The sequence below is a fragment of the Falco biarmicus genome, chromosome 1 (assembly GCF_023638135.1).
Source record: "Falco biarmicus isolate bFalBia1 chromosome 1, bFalBia1.pri, whole genome shotgun sequence".
NCBI lineage: Eukaryota > Metazoa > Chordata > Aves > Falconiformes > Falconidae > Falco > Falco biarmicus.
This window is the reverse complement of record NC_079288.1, coordinates 98,296,688-98,302,687: the sequence shown is the minus strand read 5'-3', so window position 1 is coordinate 98,302,687 and position 6,000 is coordinate 98,296,688.

The window sequence follows — 6,000 nt, the reverse complement described above, 5'->3', positions numbered from 1 at the left end:
CTCCTGCTGGGTACCAGTGATTATGCCACTGTGTATCTATCTTTATCTCAAAACAAATCAGCATTTTCTCATGTGTACATTCTTTTGCTTGACAGTAGAAATTAGTAATAAAATTGTTTACTACCAAGAAAGTTCTATAAGAGCTCTAAGTACCAAAATGCTCATGAACCTCTTCAGAGAGGATCTGGGCAGCATGCCTTGCCCTGGTCAGAGATGCCTTGCCACATGATCTGCCCAACTCGGTTCCTGGCACATGAAACAACATATGAATATCTATGCTATTTCTCTTTTTCCTTCTGGTGTTAACTCCAATAAATGGTATCTTAATATCTTTTGGAATTTGGTTGTCATAATCCTGGGATCATAAATGCTAACCACAGTGCATTACAATAATGATAGAGAATCAATTCATAGATAACATGACTCTGTACAGCCAAAATAAATGACATGATATGGTTAGTACATTTCATTGTACAAATAAACATATAGTATATAAATTATAATGTTAATTAAAAATTAATTGCAGTTTACAATTTTAAGTTTTGATTCATGTATCTTATGAGATGTGATTTAAAGTACATTGATAGTGATCAGTTCATCATCATTCTTACTTTCCTGATAATTGGGGGTGGGTGGGAGATACAACATAATTCTTGGTTTAGCAGCTATGGGAAAATCTCCCATTCCTCAAAGATAAGTTTTCTGGTCATATTCACTTTCCTAAGAACTCAATTTCAGTATCACTACAAGGCATTTAGAATGTTATTTTTCATACCGTCTTCTAGTCTCCAGGCAGAAGACATTTTTCAGCCATATTTTTCATGATATAATAAACACGAAAAGCTATCTCAAACATCCTAATTTTCAAGGGTGATAGTCATGTGAACTTGCTGGTGAGATAAGCATTTTATTTTAGCTTTTGTGTTCACATAGCACCATTAATGACATCAACTTAAACCTATAGTTCAGAAAAAACAAATACACAAAAAAACCTAACTCAAATGCAAATTAACAAAGTTTTTTAGTGGGATAGATGACTATTAATTACCATCAGCTGAACTTTGAAAGTTGCGCCTTGAATAAAAACAACTGGAACCAGGAAAGATTGTGCAGTATAAGTTCAATATCTTGAGATATCTAGAGAAGCCTAAAATGTAAATGAAGCATGACATGCTTCTTCCCCATTAGTTAGAACAGGTATTTTCCACCTTACCTATAGTTAGTAGATTTGCAAAAATGTAAACTTTATGATGCTTGTCTAGGAAGCTTAACATAAACACACCATATTAACGCATTTCAGTTGTCAAATCATCACTACTTCTATTTGGAAAATGAATGAGAAACTCAGCAAATCTCATGCCCTGTTTGAGGAGAAGCATTATTTCTTTTTAGCTTCCTTGTCTGCAACAGTATAAAAACAGCTATCTCAAGCCCTGAGTATCTGTGATGTAACAATAAGACCCCTTCAAACCTGTATAAAATAAAAATAAAAGCTAATCTAAGATTTCATGAAAAATCAAGAAGATAATATAGCCAGAATATTTCACAATTTGTGAATATTACTTCCTAATAATTTTTCTAAATAATACTAATATATGATGGAAAAGTTGTGCTCCTATTTTGCAGTTCCAAGCTGGCCAGACTGGTTGGTCCAGGAGCCTTATAACTTATTGGCATAGTACTATGCTGATGTTACTTTTTATCTTGAGATTTTGTTCATTGAGATATAAAAAGAGAAAATTCAATATAAAAACATCTCTGCCTGCAAAAGTAACAAGGATCTTCTGCCTGGAAGAAATGCCAAAATATATTCTAGGTCAGGCTGAGTGAGCATGCCTGCCTTCTACCTGCACATCATGTAATTATATTAATAATTGTCACAGATGACAGTATAAATGTTAATACTATAAGATGACATTCTCAACAAATAATATAAGAAAGGAAGAGTAATAAAAAAATGTCAAAAATCTTTGAGATGTAAAACCATGGAAGAATTAAGTGAGGAAATACAATGTAACTCTTAATGCTTTGTAATATCATATCAGGGTAATGAAATGACTGCTAAGATTTAGCCTATCTACTTTCTAGTCTCTGTATTTTTGAAAATGAGATATGAGATGTAAGACAACACGGAAAACGGCTCTGATTTGCAGACATGTCAGACACTTTACAATAGGGAGGATTAAAATGAAGTTGATGCCCACAGGGGAAACTAGATAGGGGGAAAAATAATAATAATATTAATGTTAAAAAAAAAGAAAGTAGAATTGAAATATCTGTCTGAATTAAATAAAGAATGAAGATTTTAGAACTAAGTTCAGAGAAATTGAAAGCAAAGTTAAGTTACAGCTCAGAGTACAACAGTGAACCATTAAAAACTATTGTTTGAGTTCTTTGAGAAAATACTATCTGAATAAACCTTTGGTAGGAGTCATATATATAATGACTGTTGAGAGAATAAAGGAGATCTAGAAAACAGAGAGTTTTCTTACCTACTTGATATGGAATTCTGTTGAATTATCTACCAACTTAAGAATGTGGTAAAGGTGCAGATTGTCCAGTAAGTTGTCAAACTTTTTATATGAATTTATATATATATGAACATATACTTCTACTTACTCATATCCATTACACATTCTCTCAATAAATTAGGTGGCCAGCTTCAGTCTACATGTCTAACATCAGTCTGATGTCAAAGTTTATAGATAAAGGAACAATCACCTTGAGGAAATCTATAAGTAGTTTTCTGATTCCTAATTACTTTGTGAGCATGCTCCCCACCCCATGGCTACTCTAATAAATAGAGAGTAATCAATGAGGAGCATAGCGTACGTATCAGAACAGATCATATAACTTATTTTACTCCTGGCAAGAACAATGCCCCTGAAAAAGTTGACATTTATTAAAGTATTCTGTAAAATTCAAGTAGAGAAATAAGGACAAATAGAGACACGTTTATCTAAACTGTTCTATTAATGAAAAGAATTTTCCCACAGTTCTAGATCCAAATTTTGATGCATTTCTTTTAAATGAAATTGTGTACAAAGTTGACATGGATGTCTTAGGCAAATTATTTGTTTTAAAATAAATATCTAATAATTTAAAAAATAATATAAATTTGATGGAAACAAACCATGCTAAACCAAATTGTTTCTGATGTAACGAAAGACCTACTAGGTAAGGAGGAAGCAATAAATATGTGACTTTTTACTTTAAGAAGGCTTTTAACATTGTCTCCAAATGTGATCCAGATGAAATTGCTCCGTGTTTTTGATATTTTTGATTAAAATTAAAAAGCAGAAAAAAGCATATGAAATATAAGGGATCATAAACTGGGATGTATTATTTAAAAGACTAGTCACATTTTAAGATGTGTCAGCAGAAGCATCAGATATAAGATATAGGAGGCAAATACACTGGTATGTTATGTACTGCTGAGGTTGTTCTCCAATATAAAACTTTTCAAAAGTTGTAGAAATTAGAGACTAAAATTGCTAAAAAAGGTTAGAAAATGTGATGCATGATGAAAAGGTAAAGAAGGAGAGTTTGACAAGGGAAAGAAAGAAAGGTGACAGATTTTGAAGCATAAACAGTTATTACAAAGGATGTGGTGATCAATTGTTCATCATGCACACAGTGTGGGTAGCACATGAAGAAATTGTTTAATTTGCAGAAAAAGAAAGTTCATGTTAGCATTTCCAGCTATAAGGAATGTTTCTTTATGTAGGGAGGCTGGGGAATCCCCCATATGATATATTTTTTAAAATATGCCAGGCAATATCTTCCATTGAGTTTTAGTGTAAAGTACTGAAATAGTTCCCACAAAGACTAGGACATTTCTTCTCAGAAAATATGTAACCAGTAAGGTCACTCTCTTTTTTTTTTTCTTTTAGTTCTACTTTGTTTCACATCGAGGAGAATGGGTATTTATCACTTCCCTATAAGCTGTCATTTAGCAATGAGAGGGTGTTCTTGGAAATGTGTTATGAAAATGTATTGGCTTCATGCTGATCTCTTAGTTCCAGTGAAAGTTGCCGGCCCAGTTCATTACAGCATAAAATATGCTCCTCCCCAGTGAGAGTGCTTGCAAAGAACATGATCATACACTCCTTCATATACAGAGAGTTCAGAAGAGTCAATACTCATCTGTACAATCAGTGCTGCTAAAGCACAAGAAAGAAGCTCCAGGAAGATAAAACAAAACAAAACAAAACAAAAACCCAACAACCTAAACTCAAAAGTCAAAAAAAAAAGGCAAAACCATCTGATGTTTGGGCATCCCCAAACTGAGGCTTCAAATGAGTGGAAAATAGATCATAAATTGTGTTTGATACCTAGAATTGTACATCTCTTATACTGCTCATCTTTTATAAGATCAAGACCTCACTTTTTGATGTTGTAGAGAGCATATAGGATTTCCCCCTCCCCACCCCACCCCACCCCTGAAAATTTAATGGTGGCAGCCAGCTAAGTTTAATTCTAACCAAAAAAGCCAAAAGCCAAAAACTGGTCAGCCGCATGACTTCTTACTAAATCCCATTTCTAGGTGTTTTCCTTGTTGAAGGTCTCCCTATTCTGTGTGCTTGAGTGCATATAAGTGTCTGAGTGCCCGTAACTGGATTGGGACTGTTGGCTGTAGTACCCATGCACCTGCATCCCAGCAGCTGGGGGCACTGGAGTGAATGATATTCAAGCGCCAGCAACTGTGACCTTGGATCATAGGAGCCCATGTATCTGTGGTGCCAGAAACTGGAGCAAGTGCAGGTGTGCAAGTGAATGTGTGTTTGCTGCTGAAGGTTAAGCATGATTAGCTCCCTAGTAGACAAAGTGACCTGGGAGTTGGTTGGGGGGCGGGGGGGTGTGTGTGTGTGTGTGTCTCTGAGGGTGGGAGAAGCTGGAGGGACCAGGGGATTCCCAGTGAACAGGTGGAGAGACCATTTGGTCTAGAGTTTCTAAGCACAAGACCCATGTATGTACTTGCATGAAGGGGGGCCTGCTACTGGGGGTCAGGGGAGAACTGACCAGCTGTCAGTCACCTTTGTATGCAAGGGTGTGTGTGTGCAGTGGGTGAGTAAGGGGCTCCTGATATCAGTATCTGGAGTGGGGCTGCAGCCTTGGGAGTTTGTATATGCAAGCGTCACCACGTGGAGAGCCTAGGATCCGAAGGCAGCTGCTGGCCAGACTGGGTGTCTAAGCCCAGCTACTAGAGGGACCCACATTTTACATATACACATATATTTCCACTAAGAGATGCCATCCTGCTCTGCCAGAGAGGTGAACAAGATGAGGCTGTTGTTCTTTGCGTTCATGTGAATGCTCTGTGGCCACCAGCTATATCTGTGTATGTATTGTATATCTGTATGTGTGTGCCTATAGGAACTACATGCTCAGCCTCACTACTGGTTGGACCTGGGATCACAAACCTACAGAAGCCTTGCCGCTGTCAGGCTGCTGGATTTGTCATCCCATAACACTTAGTATAAATGAAATATTGAAAGTCTATTTAGTATTAATTTCAAATTAAATTATTGCAAGGAAATTAAGAAAATGTGAATAAATATACATGGTTGGTTTGGGTTTTTTTCTCTGATAATACCAGTTTGCTTGGGTACTGTGCCCTGTTTTGGGCACTATGGTCTGAGAAAGATGGGACACTGAGAGTTCAGATTGAAGGCTTAGAAGCTGTCATGTTTTCTAGGAGAAAAGTTTGAATTACCTACAGCAAAAGATAGCAAAAGAGAATTTTATCCATGAAAGACATAAGAAAAAATAAAAATTGTTCATTTCAGCCAAGGCAATAGAAGAAACATTTCTGAAGCTAGAAACAGTCCAATGATGAAATGAATTGTCTATAAAAAAGTTTTTGAATGCATTAATCAAATATCTGCTAAGAATAATGCAGACATAACTGATTTTTCTGGGGGACAAAGATTAGACATAACTTTGCACTGTTTTATTATGATTTTTCAGTGATTGTATAGGAAACCAGTTTCAGGCTTA